The sequence below is a fragment of the Salvelinus namaycush genome, unplaced genomic scaffold (genome assembly GCF_016432855.1).
Source record: "Salvelinus namaycush isolate Seneca unplaced genomic scaffold, SaNama_1.0 Scaffold354, whole genome shotgun sequence".
In the NCBI taxonomy this organism is placed as follows: Eukaryota; Metazoa; Chordata; class Actinopteri; order Salmoniformes; family Salmonidae; genus Salvelinus; species Salvelinus namaycush.
Genome location: NW_024060497.1, coordinates 155,101 through 162,855, shown reverse-complemented (window position 1 = coordinate 162,855; position 7,755 = coordinate 155,101).

The following is a 7,755-nucleotide window of genomic DNA, read 5'->3' as shown; positions in this document are numbered from 1 at the left end:
TTTCTCTCTCTTCTGGTTAGGTTATCTTGATCTCTGGCTCCCTCGAGTCATTTGTGTGTCTTCATTATTTGATCAAACAGCGTGCTTAAAGCATCAGACAAGTTCAGTACATATAGTTGATTTTATTAAAACACATAAAGGTGTGTCTATATATGGTAAAATACACATAACATTTCAACCAATCGATTGGTAGAAAGAACAGACGACTCTTGGTTGACCAAGATTTATTTTAGTTGGGTACGCAGCGGTCTAAGACACTGCATCTCAGTGCTTGAGGCTTCCCTACAGACACCACGGTTCGAGTCCAGGCTGTGTCACAACCGGCCGTGATTGGGAGTTAAATAAAGGTTACATTTTTTTTTTTATAAAATAAAACATAGTTCATTCAGAAAGTTCAGACCCCTTCCCTTTTTCCACATTTTGATACGTTACAGCTTTTTTTTTATGGATAAAAACAAAATAGAATTCTTATTCATCTACACACAATAATGAAAAAGTGAAAACAGATAAAACAGACCCTTTGCTATGAGACTCGAAATTGCTTTCAGGTGCATCCTGTTTCCATTAATCATCCTTGAGATGTATCTACAACTTGTTCGGAGTCCACCTATGGTAAATTCAATTGATTGGACATGATTTGGAAGGCACACACCTGTCTATATAAGGTCCCAAAGTTGACAGTGCATGTCAGAGCAAGTGCATGTCAGTGCATGTCAGTGCATGTCAGACCAAGCAATGAGGTCGAAGGAATTGTCCGTAGAGCTCCGAGACAGGATTGTGTTGGCACAGATCTGGGGAAGGGTACCAAAAACAAATCTGCAGCATTGAAGGTCCCCAAGAACACAGTGGCCTCCATCATTCTTAAATGGAATACTCTTCCTAGAGCTGGCCACCTGGCCAAACTGAGCGATTGGGGGAGAAGGGCCTTGGTCAGAAAGGTGACCAAGAACCCGATGGTCACTCTGACAGAGCTCCAGAGTTCCTCTGTGGAGATGGGAGAACCGTCCAGAAGGACAACCATCTCTGCAGCACTCCACCAATCAGACCTTTATGGTAGAGTGGCCAGACGGAAACCACTCCTCAGTAAAAGGCACATGACAGCCTGCTTGGAGTTTGACAAAAGGCACCTAAAGGACTCTCTGACCATGAGAAACAAGATTCTCTGGTCTGATGAAACCAAGATTGAACTCATTGGCCTGAATGCCAAGCGTCACGTCTGGAGGAAACCTGGCACTATCCCTACGGTGAAGCATAGTGGTGGCAGCATCATGCTGTGGGGATGTTTTTCCGCAGCAGGGACTGGGAGACTAGTCAGGATCCAGGGAAATATGAACGGACAAAGTGCAGAGAGATCCTTGATGAAAGACCTGCTCCAGAGTGCTCGGGACCTTAGCCTTTTCTCAATAGGGGGGCGCTGTTTTCACTTTGTAAAAAATCGTGCCCAAATTAAACTGCCTCGTACTCTATTCTAGCTCGTACAATATGCATATTATTATTACTATTGGATAGGAAACACTCTCAAGTTTCTAAAACCGTTTGAATTATATCTGTGAGTAAAACAGAACTCATTTTGCAGCAAACTTCCTGACAGGAAGTGAAAAATCTGAAATCGAGGCTCTGTTCCAGGGCTTTCCTATTCAATTGCTTGAAATCTATGGATATACATGCACTTTATACGCCTTCCACTAGATGTCACCAGGCAGTGGAAGGTGGAATGGGGTGTCTAGCTTGATCTGAGGTCGAACAAGAGCTCTTGGAATGACGTGCCCACAATATCCTTTGTCTACAAAGGCGCGGGAAGGACATCAGCATTGGCTTCTGAAAAGCTTTCGGTATAGACGGCTAATATCTCCGGCTTTGTTTTTATTTGATACATACTAGAAAAACATCATAAAGTAGGTTTTTTCAACCGAGTTGTATCAGTTTATTGAAGGTTTATTGCGAGTTTTGGAATGTTCTTTTCTTTGCGTCAGGTGAAGTTGGACACGTTTGCGCCACATGGCTAGCTATGGTTGCTAATTCGACAGGAGAAGAGGACATTCTAAAACCAAACAACGATTATTCTGGACCAAGGACTCCTTGTACAAGATTCTGATGGAAGCTCAGCAAAAGTAGGAACCATTTATGATGTTATTTCGTATTTCTGTGGAAAATGTTTAGTCCTATTTTCTGCCCTTATTGTGGGCGCTGTCTCGCTATAACGTAAGCTGTTTGTTATGGTAAAGTTATTTTTAAAAATCTAACACGGCGATTGCATTAAGAACTAGTGTATCTTTCATTTGCTATCCAACATGTATTTTTTAGTAAAGTAAAGAGTTATTTGGTCAGATTAGGTGAGTGTCAGAAATATATCCGGAGATTCTGGGAAAAAGTTGCTACATTTTCACAATGTATAACCACGGATTTCAGCTCTAAATATGCACATTTTCGAACAAAACATCAGTGTATTGTATAACCTGATGTTATAGGACTGTCATCTGATGAAGTTTGTCAAGGTTAGTGAATAATTTTATATCTTTTGCTGTTTTTTTGCGATCGCTACCTTTTGCTGCTGATAAATACGGTTGTGTGTTTGGCTATTGTGGTAAGCTAATATAATGCTATATTGTGTTTTCGCTGTAAAACACTTAAAAGAATCGGAAATATTGGCTGGATTCACAAGATGTTTATCTTTCATTTGCTGTACACCATGTATTTTTCATACATGTTTTATGATGAGTATTTAGGTATTTCACGTTGCTCTCTGTAATTATTCTTGCTGCTTCGGTGCTATTTGTGATTGTAGCTGCAATGTAAAACTATGATTTATTATGCAAATGTATCCTCAAATATGCACATTTTTCGAACAAAACATAGATTTATTGTATAACATGTTATAAGACTGTCATCTGATGAAGTTGTTTCTTGGTTAGTGACTAATTATATCTCTATTTGGTCGGTTTTGTGATAGCTACCTATGCGGTAGAAAAATTGTGAAAATATGCGGTTGAGTCTTTTGCTATTGTGGTTAGCTAATAGAAATACATATTGTGTTTTCGCTGTAAAACATTTTAAAAATCGGAAATGATGGCTGGATTCACAAGATGTGTATCTTTCATTTGCTGTATTGGACTTGTGATTTCATGATATTTATATGCTAGTATTTACTTGTGGCGCTATGCTAGGCTATGCTAGTCAGCTTTTTACTGATGAGGATGCTCCCGGATCCGGGATGGTGATGAAGTAGAAGTTAGACTGGGGGGCGAAGGTTCACCGTCCAACAGGACAACAACCTTAAGCACACAGCCGAGATAACGCAGGAGTGGCTTCGGTAGAAGTCTCTGAATGTCCTTGAGTGACATAGCCAGAGCCCGGACTTGAGCCCGATCTAACATCAGGAGAGACCTGAAAATAGCTGTGCAGTGATGTTCCCCATCCAACTTGACAGAGCAAGAGAGGATCTGCAGAGAAGGATGGGAGAAACTCCGCAAATGCAGGTATGCCAAATAAATTAGCTAAATGAAAGGGGGGGGGGAAATCATTTCATCAATTTTAGAATAAGGGTTTAACTTCACTAGGGTAGGGGGCACTATTTTCACTTCCGAATGAAAAGCGTGCCCAAAGTAAACTGCCTGCTACTCAGGCCCAGAAGCTAGGATATGCATATAATTGGAAGATTTGGATAGAAAACACTCTAAAGTTTCCAAAACTGTTAACCTGTCTGACTCTGGCGTTCCGCCAGCGGAACTCCTCCCACATTCCACTGAAAAGGCAGAGCGCGAAATTCAAAATATATTTTTTAGAAATATTTAACTTTCACACATTAACAAGTCCAATACAGCAAATGAAAGGTACACATCTTGTGAATCCAGCCAACATGTCCGATTTTTAAAATGTTTTACAGCGAAAACAGCACGTATATTTATGTTAGCTCACCACCAAATACAAAAAAGGACAGACATTTTTCACAGCACAGGTAGCATGCACAAAGCCAACCTAACTAACCAAGAACCAACCAAACTAACCAACAAACAACTTCATCAGATGACAGTCTTATAACATGTTATTCAATAAATCTATGTTTTGTTCGAAAAATGTGCATATTTCAGGTATAAATCATAGTTTACATTGCAGCTACAATCAGAAATTGCACCGAAAGCAGCCAGAATAATTACAGACACCAACGTCAAATACCTAAATACTCATCATAAAACATTTCTGAAAAATACATAGTGTACAGCAAATGAAAGACAAGCATCTTGTGAATCCAGCAAATATTTCCGATTTCTTAAGTGTTTTACAGCGAAAACACAATATAGCGTTATATTAGCTTACCACAATAGCCAGAAACACAAGCCATTTCCCAGCAGTAAAAGTTAGCGATCGTGACACACCAGCAAAAGATATATAATTTTTGACTAACCTTGATAAGGTTCATCAGATGACAGTCCTATAACATCAGGTTATACATACACTTATGTTTTGTTCGAAAATGTGCATATTTAGAGCTGAAATCAGTGGTTATACATTGTGCTAACGTAGCTATTTTGTCCCACAACGTCCGGATTTTTTTCTGACACTTTTTCTGACACACATATTCTGACCAAATAGCTATTCATAAACATAACTAAAAAATACATGTTGTATAGGAAATGATAGATACACTAGTTCTTAATGCAATCGCCGTGTTAGAATTCTAAAAATAACTTCATTACCACATAAGGCTTACGTTATGTCGACCGAGTGCCCAAAACCTGGGCGCAAAACTAATAGTACACAGTTCGACAGATATATGAAATAACATCATAAAATGGGTCCTACTTTTGCTGATCTTCCATCAGAATGTTGTACAAGGTGTCCTTTGTCAAGAACAATCGTTGTTTGGATTTAGAACGTCCATTTTCCCTCTTGAATTAGCAAGCGCACTAGCCAAGTGGCGCGAAGCTCTCCTTTCTGAACAAAGGCACACAACGCAACACGCCTAACGTCCCGAATAAATTTCAAAAATCTAATAAAACTATTTTGAAAAAACATACTTTACGATGATATTGTCACATGTATCAAATAAAATCAAAGCCGGAGATAGTAGTCGCCTATAACGACAGCTATTCAGAAGGCAAATCCAGGTCCAACTTCGCGCCTTCCTGAAAACAGGAAATGGGTGACACGTCATTCCAAGAGGACGTATTCCATCTCAGACCAAGATAAACACTCCATTTCTTCTCTCACTGCATCTTGACATCCAGGGGAAGGTGTATGACGTGCATGTATACTAATAGGTATCATGCCCATTTATAGGCAGGACCCAGAAGAGAGCATCGATTTCAGATTTTCCACTTCCTGGTCAGGAAGTTTGTGCCAAATGAGTTCTGTTTTACTCACAGATATAACGGTTTTAGAAACTAGAGAGTGTTTTCTATCCAATAGTAATAATAATATGCTTATTGTACGAGCAAGAATTGAGTACGAGGCCGTTTAAATTGGGCACGTTTTTCCCCCAAAGTGAAAACAGCGCCCTCTGTCCTCATCAGGTTAAACTAATGTCTGTGAGTATAACAGAACTGGGATTTTTTATGTTTGTAGTTTTCTATTGAATGCCATTAGAGTATCCATTGACTTAGGACTCAAATTGCACTTCCTGTGGCTTCCACTAGATGTCAATAGTCTTTAGAAATTGTTTCAGGCTTGTATTCTGAAAAATGAAGGAGTAAGACCACTCTCAATGAGTGGACCATTCAGTGTTCCAGAGCTTTTTCATGCGCACGACCGAGAGCGTGCCTTTCTTGTTTACCTTTTATATTGACGATGTTATTGTCCGGTTGAAATATTATTGATTATTATGACTAAAAACAACCTGAGGATTGATTATAAACATCGTTTGACATGTTTCTACAAACTTTACGAATACCATTTAAATTTTTCGTCTGCCTGTTATGACTACGTTTGAGCCTGTGGATTACTGAACAAAACGCATGAACAAAACTGGGGGTTTTGAATATAAACATGGACTTTATCGAACAAAACAAACATTTATTGAGTAAATGGGAGTCTTGTGAGTGCAACCATATGAAGATCATCAAAGGTAAGTGATTCATTTTATCACTATTTCTGACTTGTGTAACTCCTCTACTTGGCTTGTTACTGTTTGTAATGATTTGTCTGCTGGGCGCTGTTCTCAGATAATCACATGGTATGCTTTCGCCGTAAAGCCTTTTTGAAATCTGACACCATGGTTGGATTAACAAGAAGTTAATCTTTAAACCGATGTGTAACACTTTTTTAATAATGAGTATTTCTGTTTTTGAATTTGGAGCTCTGCAATTTCACTGGATGTTGGCCAGGTGGGACGCTAGCGTTCCACATACCCTAGTGAGGTTAACGTAACAAAATGTGGAAAAAGTCAAGGGGTCTGAATGCACTGTATACAGCAACACCTCCCCCATAAGCATTCCTGTCTTTTCTGTAGGTGTTATATTGCTATATTGTTATATTGCTACTGCTGTATCAAAGGAATTATCTCCGTGAGTTTCAGAGATGAACAGTACAGTGCACTCCAAATTCAATAGGCAGGCAAGTAAACAAAAACATTTTCAAATAAAAACTATACCAGAAAATGTCAAAGCGTATATAACGCCCGTCCAAGGGACGGTCGACCAATCGCCTTCACATTGTCATGCTGTTACACGTAGTTCCTAATTCTCATGAAAATCCCTTTTTAAAGTCAGGGTATAAGTCGAGAAACATGCCTATTTTCCTTGAAAGTACGTAATGTTACGATTGCAAAGCTATACGATATTACAGAGAACAAGTTAATTATCTCACATTTCTGAAAATATTTGTAATGTTGTGCTTCTTGTTCACATAGGGTAATTAAAGCCAATGTTCTTTTGTTTCAGCTGTTAATACGAATTGAAAGGAGTTTCCGATATCCTAATTTCTTAAAGTATTTCTGGTGATAGCAAGTGATAGTGATACACAAGCTAGGTGTAACGATTCTCGTCCTCTAAGGTCAGAACGTGACACTAGGTCTATTTGAAACATTGCCATCCCATGGCAGCATTTACCAGCCACCAGGTTCAGAAGATTTAAAAACACATAAAAAATATTTAAAACCCAATTCTATTTTTGTCCAAAGTTAAGATATAAATTATTCAAACGGAAAAAATTCATGCTGGTAATTATTTTAGGTTATTTTAGTTTTGAAGTCAAAGATAGTTTTGGAATAGTTTTCATTTTTCAAACAGGTTTGTTATTTTATTTCAGTTTACTAAATAGTTTTCCCCTAATTACTTTTTCTATAATAAGCATGGAGGTTTCCCCTATCACCCAGCCATAGGTACTGGCGACAAAGCGCCTCGTAACCTAGCTGGGAATGGGACAGAAGGAACCCTTCTGTGGTAACAGACAGGGGCGATTTGAAATCAAATCTAATTCCCAGGAATGGGGGTTCATATGAACCACAGAGACTGTGTGTGGGATAATAACATGGCCATGTCCAACCCTGCTTGTTCCCTCGACTCCGCTACCAACCACCAATCTCCAACAGGGCCCTTAACCTGTATCACTAGACACCTCATAGTGAGCTACAGGTAGGAATCAGCAATGAATCCCAATAATGAGACACCTCTGGGGAGTGGTGTCAGCAACATCTAAAAAATATATATATACAGTGGGGAGAACAAGTATTTGATACACTGCCAATTTTGCAGGTTTTCCTACTTACAAAACATGTAGAGGTCTGTAATTTTTATCATAGGTACACTTCAACTGTGAGAG